This window comes from Corvus moneduloides, chromosome 5 (assembly GCF_009650955.1).
Source record: "Corvus moneduloides isolate bCorMon1 chromosome 5, bCorMon1.pri, whole genome shotgun sequence".
In the NCBI taxonomy this organism is placed as follows: Eukaryota; Metazoa; Chordata; class Aves; order Passeriformes; family Corvidae; genus Corvus; species Corvus moneduloides.
Genome location: NC_045480.1, coordinates 49,549,775 through 49,565,590, shown reverse-complemented (window position 1 = coordinate 49,565,590; position 15,816 = coordinate 49,549,775). Strand labels below are relative to the sequence as shown.

The window sequence follows — 15,816 nt, the reverse complement described above, 5'->3', positions numbered from 1 at the left end:
CGGGACAGCGGCGAGGCGGTGGTAGTGGAGAAGGGCGTGGCGGAGCGAAGCATCTCCTGGTCTCTGGCGGGAGGAGAATGCGTTCGATGGTGGTGTTGAGAGATACCTACTACAGTTGGCAGGAACAAGAGAATATTAGTGGAGAGGGGCTGAGTAGGATGAGGAAGAGGCAGTACAGTCTTGCACAGATTAGTAGAACGGTGGATCATGGGCCGAGGCCAATTTTATGAGGTTCAACAAGGCCAAGTGCTGGGTCCTGTACCTGGGTCACAAAAACCCTGTGCAGGGTTACAGGCTGGAGGCAGAGTGGCTCCAAAGCTGCCCAGTGGAAAAGGACCTGGGGGTGCTGGTCAACAGCAGCTGAACATGAGCCAGCTGTGCCCAGGTGGCCAAGAAGGCCAATGGCATCCTGGCCTGTATCAGCAATGGTGTGGCCAGCAGCACCAGGGCAGTGACTGTCCCCCTGTTCTTGGCACTGGTGAGGCTGTACCTTGAATCCTGTGTTCAGTTTTGGGCCGCTCACTACAAGAAGGAAATTGAGGTGCTGGAGTGAGTCCAGAGAAGGGCAACAAAGCTGGTGGAGGGTCTGGATAGTAAGTTCTATGAAGCTGAGAGAGGTGGGTGTGTTTAGCCTGGAGAAAAGGAGGCTCAGACAAGACTTTACTGCTCTCTACAACTAACTGAAAAGAGGTTGTATAAAGGTGAGGATCAGTCTCTTCTTCCAGCAGCCCCTTGAGAGGCCCAGGGAAGGGGCAGGAGGCAGCCCAGGACACCAGGGTGGGCAGGGAGAATTTGACAGCACACCTTTCACTCCCCACCACCGTATCTTGGCAAGAGCACAGATGCACCTACCAGGTCCAAGCTGATGTAGGGCCAAGGCATAGGCCCAGCTTCCTGGGATGAGGACCCCCTCCTTCACTCTTTTTTTTGTCCCACAAGCAGCCAGAGAGATAACCCTAGCATTGCTGATGCTCTCCAGATATGGCCATGAGAGTGGAAGTCATTCCTCTCTGGCCTCTGGATGCAGGTGATAGTAGGACATGGCTGAGTTGCCACATGCTCTGGCTTGGCATGTCACAGGATGAGCCCATGTGAGAACCTTCACATAACACACACTGAAAGCTAGCAAGGAAAGGAAAAGGTGTGCTGCCATCAGCATGTAGTGAGGACTACCTAGTTTAAGAGGGATTTAAAAAATTTCAGGGTGGTTGAACTCAGACATTAGTATGCACACTTTGTGCATGCAGCAGCACCTCTCCATCACTGCCAGCATTTTTCTACTAAAACCTCGCCCTCCCTCTCCCAAATGCCGAGGACAAGGCACATGGAACTGCTGTCCCACAGGGATGGGGATTCCTACCTTCAGAGACCCCTGCAGAAAAGCAGGTAGGTTGCAGACCCCATTTGAGGATTGATTGTTCCCCCCTCCAAGATAGTGCTGTAGAGCAGGACCACGGCACAGCCCTGCTTGGGGCTGGCTTATGTTAAAGTCAATGGAGCTTTAAAGCGGATGGGGTGGGGGAGAAAGGAAAGGCATGATTTGGTCAGAAAAGAGCATCCTATGCGACAGAGCTCCAGCACTAACACTTGCTGCATTTGTGGTCCCTGTGGCAGTAAAAAAAGATGGTGGGATTTCCTCAATTTGGGGAACATCCATAGAGCAGCTGAGGCCAGGAGCTCATGATGAAAAGAGAGAAGGTGAAACCTGAGGGATGGTGGGAACTGCAGCTGAGGCTCAGGAAGCCAGACAGGGGGTAATGCAGCACCTAACAAACCCCAGGAACGGCCTGGGCCTCCCTCCAACACCCTGGTTTCATTCCCCTCCTGCAGCTGGGGGAGCAGCTATGGCTTCTCTCCTCAGTCCCCTCCTTGCTTCTCCACTCATTCCTTCTCCCCACATTCCTGAGCTGTCACAGTGAGATGTGAAGAAGCAGCTGGTTTTGAGCTGTTTCCAATGAGCTCCCTGCCCACAAATGTTAAGCTGAGCAGGCAGGTTGGGCTCCAGCTGTCTGGGGACAAAGGCAGCAGTATAGGAGGACCAGAACGGGCCCTCCACCTAAATTTTTTTTTGACTGCTGAGTATGGGAAGGTTAGACTCTGTCTTGGACTCCTAAGATGTTGCTGTATGTGCTACTGCATCCACCGTAGAGTGCCTGTAAGTCCCAACACAGCTGAACTCACAGGCAAGGTCTTTGTTTTCTAGGTACAAACCCACGGAATAAACTAGCAATTGCCACAGGTCATACTCTCCCCTGGAAATGTTTCCTCTCCAAACCAAAAACTTACCCAAGGAACAGATAAGGCTCTATGGCTCTATACCACACTTGCCAGTAACCTTTCTTTCATGACTTTGTTCAAAGGCAGTTTCTTTTTCCTGAGAAGAGCTCAGCAAAAGTATTTTTCTATCGCAGCCTCTTTGAAGCAACGCATGTTGTAACACCTCATGCTGGGGCAAGGCAGGGACCAGTCGTGGGCAGCAGCTCCTGGGGTCCCAGCCAGCTCCCCAGCCTCTGCCAGCCCAAAGCACCCACCACACCCCAAGGAATGCTCCTTCCCTCCCTTACCCTCTCCTCCCCTCCATCTCAGTTTTGCTGTCCTGTCCCACATGTGCTGGGGCTCGGCACCACTTCCAGGTCATCGTTCACCTGCAAGCTGGGGAGTGCCTGGAGGACAGGGGCAATTGCTTTGGCAGCTTCCCTGTGCCTGCCACAACATCAGGCACATGAGAGAATGGCAGCTCCTTCCGGGTTCCACTTTCAGCTGGGATGGCAATTCCCAGTGTTTCACCCTTCACAGCCTCCATCTCCTCAGCCAGGCAGGCTGCAGTTAAGCCACATGCCTGGGCTGGCTCTGGAGCAGAACTGCCCATGAAGAACTGAGACACCACAAGCCCCCATGCCGGCTTCCAGTTCCATATTCGTCCCTCACCCACACATCTGCAGAAGGGAACATGGCACCAGGAAGCAGATTGCAGTGGAGAAGGCTGATGATTAAATTCACAACTATTTTCTGTTAGGAAACTCCAACTTTTTCTTCCAACTGCAGCAAGCCTGACTGGGGCTTGCCCCCATGCATTGGGACACACAGGAGAAGCTGGCACGTCTCAGAAGGTGCAGAGCCCCAGCCCTGCTGGCAGGGAAGATCCCAGGACCTGTTCTTTGGTGGCTAGTACCCCAAAGCTGTAAAACCCCCCTCAATTCACAACATTCCATGTGAGCTTCAGCAAAGGAATCACTCCTCCAACAGTCAGTCACAGCACATGCTGGGCTGCACAGTTGGTTGTTTTCTAATACCAAGAAACCACATTAAAAAAAACAAAAGTATATGTTGCAGCCCAAACCAGAACAGTTCCTGTTTAAACCCAACCTGACCAAGTCCCACAGAGGCTGTTCATCCTGAGATAGGCTCTCCCATGAAGAAAGGGGAATCAAAAGCAGGTCAGCCCCAACCTCCCATAGGCATGTTTCCTGGCAGGGGAATGCATGGACAAAATACATTTTAAAAAGAAAAAGGAGAGAGTTAGTTTTTCTCTTCTCCTTAAGCAAAAGAGTTTTTTGCAAGTGTTTTCAACTTTTGGCAACAACCAAAGTTAGATATTTTGGCTGGATACCCTCCACTTGCCACAGCAGTGACACCAGCTCTTTGTCCTGACTTGCTGTGAGCCTGATCTGCCTCTACCAGCTGCCCTGGCCTGGCTGCCCTTGTCCCACCATGGCCCCCATCCATTGCCAGCCAGACATGGTGGCACCATGGAGCAGGCTCTGGAGCCTCCACCCCACTGCTAAGGGCAATCTCTTCCATCAAAGCCCACAGGATGCTTTTCAGAAGCTTGGAAAGCCTGACCGACAGGGTGCTCATCCTCTGCCTTGACCTGTCAGGTTTCCACTGCTCCCAGGCAGAAGGATTTTTTCTTAATTGCTGCCTGCATTTCCTCATAATTTCTTTTATTCCCCATTGCTGGGGACACAGAGCTGCTTCCATTTATCTCCAGAAACATTTGATTTCATTTTTCACTTGCTCCCTCCATCCTTGCCACTTCTGTTCATTTGCCTTTTAAGCAGAGCTCTACCCAAACCTGCACTACATTACTTCTCATGACCCAGATGTTTTACTATTATTTCAGTTCTTCTAAAGTTAACATGCTCCTAACCCTGTTAGCTTAGAGCACTTGCTACAGACTCAGGAAAACCAGGACTGGGGCAAATCCAATCCAGAAGGGAGCGAAGAAGAAAGCTTACTTTGGGCAGCAGGATCCATCTCGATCCATTGGGTATAGGCATTGGCAAGAGCTTCCTGATACAGGGCAATGCAGTGAAGATTCTATAGGAAAAGGCCTCTTCTTCTGCCTCTCACACTATAGAAGCTGTCCAAGGTCACAGACAACTGCTTTCCTACCTGGCAGCATCGTCTTGGCAGGCCAGCAGGAAAAGAATAATCACTCCACCCCCTCACTCCACACTTGCAAGAGGAAGCCAGAGCTGTCATTAATGCAAGACTCTGGAGGACAGCCTGCACACTGTTCAAATGTCCTATTGCAGTGCCAACTGAGCTGGCAATGCCCAAATGGGAAGAAATGGAGAAAACAGTCTCATGAGAGAGCCTTCTACCACCAAGCCAGCTGATCATGAGTAACGGTCCAGCTTCTGCTGATTGGTTTTGGTCACATTGGTTTGTATTTCAGAGATCCTATTGAAGAGGAGTGAATGATATCTAAGTTTTACTAGTAAATGAATGTATAGGGACAGACACACGTCTGTCTCAATATTCATTGTATTTCAGAGGGCAGAGGTAGCTTAACTATCTTTCCTCTGCTTGCAATTGCTGCCTTGTCCAGAGTTGGAACTATCTGACCATGTTAAATTGTCTAATTCAGGAGTAATTCCCATAAATTCCTGATCTTAGACAATATTCCCTAGAAAATAGTTGTGTAAACCAAATGCAAAATGTAACAAGACATTTCCTTGTGATCAGCCCAGGGACATTAATTGTGTCTTTAGTCTGCAGTAGTAGAACATGCATATCTGAAGGTCCAGCTCTGCTGTTCAGTCACACAAAAGATACTTTGCAGCTGTATAAGAGAATTTCTTTGGGTTTATTGCTCTTTTAAGTCTCATTAAGGTATTGAATTTTGTGTAATAACACTGTATATATTTCAAATAGCTTGTTTCAAACTTCTGGGGTATTTTTTTCAAGTGATTGATACAGCATTTAAAATAATAACAATAACATTTAAAAAAAAAAGGCAGAGGACTCAGAGATTAGTCCTGTGTATTCTGTAAAGGCACCTGTCTTAAAATACAGATTAAGATAATGCTCCTGAAGAAGGAAGAAAAGTAGGAGAACAAGCAGACTGGCCTGAGTGGTCACTAGACATCAGAAAAACCACCTAGGAAAAAGTGATTACAAGTTCTTTAGTCACAAAAATATATAATTCATAAAGCATCTACTTTTCTAGAGGAGGAATTATGACTGAAAACCAGAACTTCTAATGTCAAATAGCTGACCAAATTTTATTAGAGCCTTTACCAAGCTTTTTTCAGGAAAGCAAATATATATTTTTAAATTTCTGTTAACACAAGAACCCATGCATTGGCTTTCAGATTAATTCAGTTAAAAAGCCAGGGAGACAGAAGACCCAAATCAAATGAAAATCATATTTCCTTAGTTTCAATGCTCACCAAACTTGGGTTTTTTATACATTAATTTGATTTAATTCACACAATTAGAAAACACAGTTTTAGAAAAGATTTCATATTCTGCAACCTTTTTAATTATAAAAAGGTTTTTTTCAATCACCTTGAATTCAATCGTCTTGATGGCTACGGTGATCACCCCGAAGGTTTAGAGATTTACAGGGCACCTAAAAAAGACTAATTTCCAAAGGATGATAACTCTTTCTTCTTCCTTCCTTCTCTATTATTGTAAAAAGGGGTATACATCCTCAGGTCATTGTAGGAAATAGGGACAAAATAGGTATTTGGTATGAAAGGTTCCTCCCATCTGGCACAAAAACTGTGGAAGTAACCTGATTTTGTTTCTTTAAAATGAAGACTAATGATTTTCCTTTCATTTTGAGATACAGGAATTTGAAGCAGCAAACCCAGCAGCAAACAAAATAGCAAACAGATGAACCATCAGATGAAGAATATTATAGTCTGTCCTCCTTAATGTTCCAGTTCCCTCATCTCTCTCTCCTTTACAGATACTGAGTATGACAGATGATCCTTACAGGGTTGATCTGGCAAATCTGACTGGAAAATTCAGACTACTATGCCTTGGTGGAGGCTCTAAAATTAAGACTTTTGAGAGAGCTGCACACACAGTGAAATGTCTCATTAAAATTAAATGAGAAAATTATTAGAAACCTGTGCCTCATCAAACATGTTAATGCTGGTAAGTATATATATATATATATATATATGTTAGCCTTTATGTATCTGATAGATACAGAGCTTCTCAAAACAGCAATGGCATACATTGATCATAATAGACATGACCATATTCATAATGCCTGTACTTCACAGGAAGCAGCCACATGTCTAATTGCTGTCATGGATTTATAGAAAATCAAGATCATACAAGATGCTGAAAACATGTTCCTTGCAGCCTTATGCATTTTATTGCTTACATTTACTATGTAGCTATGCCTTTGCTGACAGATCTCCACGTGCAAACCACTGTCAAGCTGTTTGTATGACCTCAAGATTTTTTGCCCTGTGCGGTGGTGCACACACCACTCCCCCAGCCCTGGCCACACTACAATCCCCGAAACACTCCCTAGGCCCCCGCCTTGAGGAGGTGCACCTGGAGCTTATCAGGAACACTGCTCCCAGAAACTAGTACTGTCTAATGACCACCTGGACTGTAACAAACAGCCGTGGAAACTTGTTTTTCTTGTCTGAACAACAACCCAAGTGGGATAATACTTTCATTATCAAATTTTCAAAGAAAGTTTCTGACCTGAATTGTGGCCCAGATGGAAGATTACTATGACTAAAGCCACTTCTCTTGTGATCCTAAAAACAGCAGCCCAAAGTGAGACCCTCTGAGTTCTCCCAGACCACAGCAGCTGTGACCAGTGACCTCCCTCTGCCTGGGACAGCTCTCAGAGCCAGTGAACTCTTGAGTTTGCTCTGTGCAGAGGATCACTGAACCATGACGATGGATCCTGGGCTCATACCCCAGCTCCCCGAGGTTCAACCCTGTGCCTGTTGAGAAGATGCAAAGGCATCTGAAATTATTACTTCACTGAACTCAAGGGTAATTTTTCACAGGTACCTTGTACAGACTCTGTCTGTGCATGCAAGTGTGAATATGCTGTAGCAAATTACTAGGAATGTTGCTCACCTAGATTCTTAAGTACTTTAGATTTGAAAGTAAGTTAGGCCCGTAGGTGAGTTACTGTTGTGCTATAGCAAATTCTATATGAATCCTTCCTTAAGTTGTTGATCCTAAGTTACAGATTAAGTGCTGTTAAATTTAAGTGCTGTTAAGGTTAATGGCTGTTGAGCTTTCAGGCACTAACTGTTGGTAAAGGTCAGGCTCAGTTTAGCATGAGGGTCTACTCTAAAACTTGTGACTCAACAGGAGGGTCTTCTGTATTCTTCTTTACCCTTACCCATTCCTATCCTTTTCCTGCCCAACCTCCTCCCCTAAACTTTAAAATTTTTAAAGACTTTAAACTCTTGTTGCACATTATAACACTCACAGTGTTAATAACTTTAAAAAAGTTTTGAACACAATTATATACCTATAGTAGTGTTAAAAAAACAACTAAATGTCTCTTGAAAATTACAGAGGCTCATTTTCTTCCTGTAAGATAATATTTTAGAAAGTTGAGATTGTCACACCAGTTTTGTGAGAAAAAAAAATTAAATAAAAAGATACCTATTTGTCTGCATCCACATTTAACTCATATGCTCTCATTTAACCTCTATGTCTCAATAAAATGGTGTAATTAATTGGCTGAACACATTTAGTGCCATTGTGGATTCTTTTGTGGATTATACTGTCATTGAGGAATTGAGATACAAGTCAGTGGTGAAAAGGATTAGCCTGTCAGCTTCAAAGTTCTTAAAGGCAGTGTTTGTTCATGCATAAATGGTAGATGTAAATGACTAGTGAAGAGTTAATGCATGATTAGTAATTCTTATCAACATGCTACAGGCATGAACTGTATGCCTCATGAATAACTACGCCACAACTATATCTATACAAATTGATAAAGAATATAGCTTGACCTTGAAAAGAATCAGGAAGACAGTTATTATTGAGATGTCATTCAATAACACCTTCTATACTTTCTGCCACATAAACACTTTCTAAAGGCACTTATTGCATGCAAAGTGCTATACAAAATTAAGTACCTGTCTTTATTTCCTCCACTTACATAATAAAAAGAAGAGACAGGTGCCTTGTTGGACACATGGCAATTCCATCTGATAAGAGTTTTAAGCACGATTCAGTATTTCTCCTGGCTGACTATTTTGGAAAGGTATCTAGATGTTCCTGAGGACAAAAGCGAGGACAGCATGCAATATCACATTCAGATTTCCTTTTTGCCCACCATAGCATATGTATTCTACCTAAATCACACTGCTGATGTGCTTTACTGTAGTAGTTGCTCTTTACTTAAATTCTTCTTGATTTGCACTCAGTCTGAACAGCTGTCAGCTACCTGCTAGACATATGGTGCCAAAGGCCCGTAGGGCAAATTTCTTACAACCCACAAGATGCTCAGTTGCAGTCTTTGGAACACTTTTAGCACGCTGGCATGGTGTTATAATGAATTGCACCTATCCCAGGCTCCATTCCAAACTGGACATGAGCCCCAAAACTGCTACCTAAAGAAAACAGATTCTTTCTACCTTTAAGAGACCTATTTCAGCAGAATCTCACTCTAAGGGCTTAGTTTGATTCTTAGTCTAAAAAATTGGTATTCTCTATATTTGTGCTGACATATATGTCTGAACTTTAGAATCTGTCCCCTCATCCAGATTTAGCAATTCAGAAAAGGGACACTACCATAGTAATTGAGAGAATGTCTGGGTTTTCACACCAGTGTGAAGGATCCATGCATGTTAAAGGATCTGCCTTAGGAGATCCTAAAAGGCACTCTTAAATTTACCGTGGAATTAAAGCTCTGCTATTTTCTTTCAGAAAATGAGGAGAACTAGCAATGCCTGCCTGCTGATTGTTTGGGTAAGGAGTGAAATGAGGACTGTGAAATGTAGTAGAACCATTACCTGTACAGCAGTGGAAGTCCTGGAGAATGAATGAACTCAAAAAGAAGGACAGGTGCCTGAGACACCAACGTAGGTATGTGACACACTATTTAAGGAGATATTTTTTGAGAATAGGAATGTTGGACAAAATCAGGCGTTGGAGCAATAACTGTTATATGAACCCTCTTAGCTGAGCATACTTCTCAGAGGCTTGAATACAATTAGGCACAGAAGAAAGGCCATGTCCTTCTGGTTTGAAAAACACACTTCAGAGTAATAATAATTATATACTTGGTGCCTAGTTATTACACTTCATGGTTTCTCAGAAATTATCATAGCAACTAATAATTTCCAAAGTAGAAACTTCCAAAAATATGCTACCCAGAAATCCCTGTAGAAATATCCCATTCATCCAAAAAGGACAGTTTGTTATGGAAACAAGTATTTTACACATTATGCCTGAAATGTACAGGGTAAATTACATACCTTACATCAATATTAAAAGTCTAGCACTTCAAGAAACTTCAAGAAACTGTGCTGAACTGCTTATTTTTTTTATTTAAATGTCTAACTGTAAACAGAGATGCAAGAGGTTTTAGTATGGGTGGTCATTTGATATTAAAGAACACAGTGACCTCTTAATGCATCCTTAACATAATTTTCTCTCATCTAAGACATTATCCTTCCTGTCTTGAGGTAAGAGAGACTTATACATGCTAGTGGATCTGACATCAGTGTTGCTGAAGAGAACTATTTTTTATGCTAGAAAAAATACATTCTTATTTCCAGATTGCATCTGATTACTGTTACATTTTTGCCTTTGCATAGGTTCACTGTTATATCAACTCAGGCCAGTCAGCAGAGCCATTCCCTTTAGTGTAATTATTCACATCCTTAAGTGTGTGTTGAAATGATTTTTTTGATTAATGATCTGTATTTTATGTTAGCACTTATCTTGAACATAGCAGTTAAAATCATAGATCCTGCAGTGACTCTAAATGCCAGACTAAATGAAAATATCCAGTTCTGAGCACCTAAAAGATTAGGACTGTGGTTTGTCTGCCCAGACAGATATATTTTGTCAAAGTACCATTCAGTTTTTCTGTATGCAGAATGAATTCAGTAGTGTTCATACAAAGACCATGCAGTCATTAAATATTTGATGAAGATTATCAAATGACTTCATAAAAGCAGCCATGCTACTTCAGACCACTGGGCCCCATAAAACAACATTTTGTCTGCACTGATGGCCACAGGCAGGTGCCTAGGGAAGAGTATGGACAGGACAAGCAGATGTTACTTTTTACCCAAATATCTTTCTAAATTCCAACTGTTTTCAACTCAGGGGATTTCTTAATACCATTGTGAAAGTACATAGACCTTAGTATATTAGAACAAGGGGCACTGCTGCCCTGCCACTCCAAGATTAGGAATAGAATATGGGGAAGCTTGGGTGCAGAGAGGAACTGTCAGACTGCAGAGAAAGTCTGAGACTGGCTGTTGCAACTGTCCAGTCTAGCATTATGGCTCTGCTCCAAGAAATAAATTCCCACAGGGCAGAAAAACTGGGTAGATAATAGCCAGAAATCCCATGGGATTCCCCAATGTCTTTATGACATTGTTTTCTTCTGATTAGCAGTACATATCCAGAAGTACTTGCCCCAGTTTTTCAATTTTTTCCCTATTTTTCTTGTTTCATAACCTAAACTCAACTCAGATTCACAAATAGAAGTGATTTTCAATCCTTATTCTGATCCTACCCTCCTTCTCCTGTGGTCTGCCCAGTAAGTTTGTGAAGAAAGATCTTAGGTTAGCATGCCGACATCTGGATCCAAACATGCAGACTTCCAGTGAGACAGACCAGACAGTAACTATTCTGCTTTCCAGTGACTAGGAGAATGAAACTCTGAATCTGCCCTGAGCACATCTCAGAGAGGAGCCTCTAGAAGCTGTTTTCCATCTCATTAGAGTCCCTTGCTGCTGGATGTGCAGCTGACCAGCAAAAGGCCACAGAATCTGCTGAGACCACACTTACGAAGGACCTGGTCAATCTCTTCATGACTGGCATGTGAACCAAAAGCTGAGACCAAGTCATGGGATCATATACCAACATAATGAACCAGTAAAGATGTCAGCAAACTGGACAGTGACTTTAGGGACAGCCACTGTAGTCGCTATATATAGTTGGTAGCAGCAAGGATAGCAGAAGTGTATCTCTAATGGGTTTTACAACATTTATAACATTAATGTTCACCAGTATCCAGGGAGGCCTCTTTTCTGATGGCTCATCTCATCTAGCTCCTTACAGCCAGTGAGAATCTGGAGGGTCTTAATTACTGACATTATTTACTGGTTACTTAATGGCCTAGATACTGAGGGTGATGTTTTCTGATGGAAAGGTGATAGTATAAATAAAATACATCTGAGGCAGATAGTCTCAAAATCACACAAGGAATAAATACTATCAGTGCTGCAGTTGCACTCCTCAGCTATGAAACTCAGGAAAAATAGATTACAAGAGACATTTTGCTGCCATTCAGCCTCCTTTTGAATGTTTTGCCATGCTGCAGTGGTATGCTACAGTATGGTGTGATGCAAACACAGCATCTTGCTGTCCAGAGCAGTTTCATGCCTTTCCATCTATAGATCTCAGGCACATACCCCAAGCTGTCTGACCTCAGATTGCTTGGACCTTGTCTACCACACAAGCTGTCCTTGCTTTACTCTCTGCTTCAGTCACTATGATCTCACTATATTCCTCTCTCTATTCCTATTATGGAGTTTCCAGTCCAGCCTCTCAGCACCCGCTCTAATCTAATCTTAATGACTACTGTCAGCCTATCCAATCCCACTCTCTGAGTCTTGCTTGAGGGCCTGAACACTAATGCAGAGCATGTGGGAGATATCAGGGCTCTCTCACCCATTGCCAGCATGGGGGACTCAGTTCCAAACTGCCTGGGTGGGCTCATCAGTGAAGCCTCGACTGGAATTAAGGACCTCTAGATAAAACAGTTTTAGACAACAGGCATAAAGGAGATGAGTTACACTGCTTAAGTTAGATGTTTAGGCTGGCAGTCACAAACTAGGAAGGTTGAATGGTGATTGAACAGCACTGGGCATTAGAAACACTGCCTAGGGGAGAGGGAACAAACTGTGGTGTTATATTGAGGTAGGAGCTGATGGTAAGGAGGTTGAATTAGCACTAATAAGGTTCGAACTAGACCACATTTCCTTGTTTGCTTATGCTGAGATAGACAACACAGCCCAACCTTACTAAAGTCGAATGATTTCACTCCTGCGTTATTCACTTACAGTGCAGGCCAGTGCGCTGTCAGCGAATGGTTGCCTCGGTGTGTTTTGACAAGCCCATATTGTATGCTTCTTAGCACCTCATCTTTTAGGTGTACACAATTTGATGAAACAAATATGGTATGCCCTTTCCCTTTCTAGAATTTCACATTCCTCTTTTGCTCTCTTGGCATGATAGTTGAATAGAATTGAACCAGCATCAGGTTCACAGTTCCAGCAGTGTCTTGTTTCCTGTCTTTAAATATGTGGCTAACTTCAGAAATACTATTAATCAGATTAATAGCAATTCTCTGAATTTTCAGATCAGTAGCTAGGTTAGTCACTCCAAAAATGAAGTGACTTCCTTTTTTTATGGTCTTATTAAAATTACTTCAAGTACTGTACCCTTTGCATAAAATGGATATAAGGGTACTTATATCCAGTAACAATAACTCTGCTGTTTATTTTATTAAATATATCAAAATTAACTGAACAGTTCCCTTTAATAAGTACCTTGGCTTGGAGCTTTGCAGAGATATAGATCACAGCAAAACATAGAAATCTTGAGATGATCACTGTGATTTGCTAAGAATGAAAAAGATGTAACTGATATTACTCTATGCAACACGTTATCATTATCTCTGAAATGCTCCAGTGAATTTTTTCAACAAACCAAACAAAAAAAGAGACCTGATGACTTGTTCAAAAGCATGGACAGCCCTTGCTCAGCCACAGTTAATAAAAAAAAATCCCTTTTAGTACATGTATTTTTGTACATGTGAACCAGGACTTCATGCTCTAGTTATGGAATATTTTTGTCAGTATAGATTAAAGGATTTTTAAATTGTTTTTCTTGTCTTTCAAAACAACTTTGTTGCCAGTCAGCTATTTACAGTGCAAGTTCAGAGCAAGAGTTTTGTTATTAAAGTGGTGGGAAATAAACAAATGCAAACATTAAAGTGTAAAGAAATGTAACCAAAACCTTTTATTAGCTTAGCCAGAAAAAAAGTCACATAAAAAAAATCTTAATTTAAAAAATGTATTTTTTCTGTAAAACTAGACACTGATGTTTACTGATGATTCAGTCCAAATACGAGTTGCATGTGCAATTTGATTGACAAAACACCTCGGCCTGCTCTGACCACAAGTCAATTGTGTGGAAGGAGATCCAGCCATCCAAAGCAGCCCCAACTCTGTCCACCCAGGCATCTCCCATCCAGATCTGCTGGGAAACAGTGCTGCTGGTCACTGATGTTTAGCAAGAGATGATTGCTAGCTCTGCTAGCACTGCTTTCTTCCTCTGTCAAAGGGGAAAGCCACACAAAGCTAAGCTGTTTGACTTTGCCTTGGGACAGAGTTGCAATCCTCATATATCCCAGCAGTGGTTTCAGCTCAGAAGTGAGGTCAGGTTTTGTCATTTCCTGAATGAACTCAAACCCTGCCTGGGATCTGATTTAGACAGTAAGGAAAAAAGAAAAAAAACCAAACCAACAAAAAATCAACTATGGGGTATAGGGGGAGGGAGAAGGGAGCACATAAAAGGAAAAAAAGGAGAAAAAAGAAAAAATGGAAACAAAGGGGAAAGGGGCAAAGGAAAAAAAATCAGTCTTCCCAGACCAGACCCTGGAATATAAATGGAGCCCCTATACATGCCCTTTTTCCCTTGACTTGATAACTGAGGCTATCCACATCGATGGGGAGAGAGTCTCCCCAGTCCTGTCTGTTTGTTTGTTTTCTGAGATGAGCTAGCAGGGAAATTCCTATTAGTATTTTCTTTACTAAATCTCCCCAGGACTTCCATGAGATTCACCTTGTTTTCACTGCCTTGGTGAGCATTAAGTCTTCAAAAGCTATTACTGTCAGTGTGTCATAAGAACAGCATCTTGCTGGAGAAAAAACTTTAAGTCTTACCTTTCCCATAATACATCTGTCCATAGATTCTTGCTCTCCTTAAGAAGCTCAGGAATTTCCTTGGTTCTGACCAAGTATAGATCTCCATTCATGGGTATGAACCAGGCTGTGATTTGGGCTTCACTCTTAGGCTGCTGCAAATTGAAGACATGCTTTAGATGTGTGGTTCCTGACTGGTGGCTGAAGTGAAAATCTTATTTTAAAGGACACTAAGGTGTTGCACTGACATTACTAAGTGGCACAGATATGTTGTATTTCTGTATGGTCTTAGGACTGTGTATGTCTTTTTCCAAAAAATTATATTTGTGCAAATGTCTGTCTGTAGGCACGCACTGCACACGCATGAAGAGGTAATGCTGCAAGTGAGGTGAGCCAAGGGCACTCTGATAAGTGGCTTCAACCTTGGTTCCACCAGGGGAAAAGCCATTTCCCAGCACGGCAGTCACACACTCTGGCACATCCTGCAAGACTCTAATTGTAAGTGCAAGGCATATTCGACCCCTCTGGTACTCTAAATAACAAATGTGCAGCTATTCTTCCCCCAGAGCAAAACAGTCATTTTGAGTTAACTTCACATTAGCCATTTAGTGTCAGTAAAAGAAAATACCAGCTCTTTATCTGTTTCCCCCAAGACTGTGGGATATAAGTAACCTATTAGCATCCAGCCAGAATGGGTTTATGAAAGGCAGGTCCTGCTTGACCAGCCTGATCTCATTCTCTGACAAAGTGACCCACTTGGTGGATGAGAGAAAGGGTCTGAATATTGCTGACCTGGAATTCAGTAAAGCCTTTGACACTGTTTCCCACAGCATTCTCCTGGAGAATCTCGCTGCTCACAGCTTGGACGGGTGCATGGTTCTCTGGGTAAAAAACTGGCTGGATTGGCTGAACCCAGAAAGTGGTGATGAATGGAGCTCCATCCAGCTGGCAGCTGGTTACCAGTGGTGTTCTCCAGGGCTCAGTATTGGGGCCAGCCCAGTTTAATATCTTTATCAATGACCTGGACGAGGGGATCGAGTGCACCCTCAGTCAGTTCACAGATGACACTAAGCTGGGTGTTAGTGTTGATCTGCTGTAAGGTGGGAAGGATATACAGAGGGATATGGACAAGCTGGCTCATGGGCCGATTTTATGAGATTCAACAAGGTCAACTTCTGGATCCTGCACCTGGGTCACAACAACCCTGTGCAGGGCTACAGAATGGGAGCAGAGTGTCTGGAAAGCTGCCCAAAAGACTCTGGGGCTGCTGGTCAACATCCAGCTGAACATGAGCCAACGAGTGCCCAGGTGGCCAAGAAGGCCAATGGCATCCTGGCTTGGATCAGCAATAGTGCAGCCAGCAGGACCAGGGCAGTGACTGTCCCCCTCTACTCAGAGCAGGTGAGGCCACACT

At 43.1% G+C, this 15,816-nt stretch overlaps 1 long non-coding RNA gene across 3 annotated transcripts in view; it reads left to right on the top strand.

Annotated features, from left to right (window-relative positions):
* Positions 1-2: 2 nt before the first annotated feature.
* LOC116444059 overlaps positions 3-15,816 on the top strand; it is a 33,911-nt gene continuing 18,097 nt past the window's right edge. For 2 of the 3 annotated variants that reach the window (XR_004240191.1, XR_004240192.1), the window contains exons 1-3: positions 73-1,386; positions 6,203-6,393; positions 9,160-9,318. This is a non-coding gene — a long non-coding RNA (uncharacterized LOC116444059). Of the gene's footprint in view, positions 1,387-6,202; positions 6,394-9,159; positions 9,319-15,816 lie in introns of all 3 variants that reach the window. The other variant, XR_004240193.1, reaches the window with a different exon arrangement.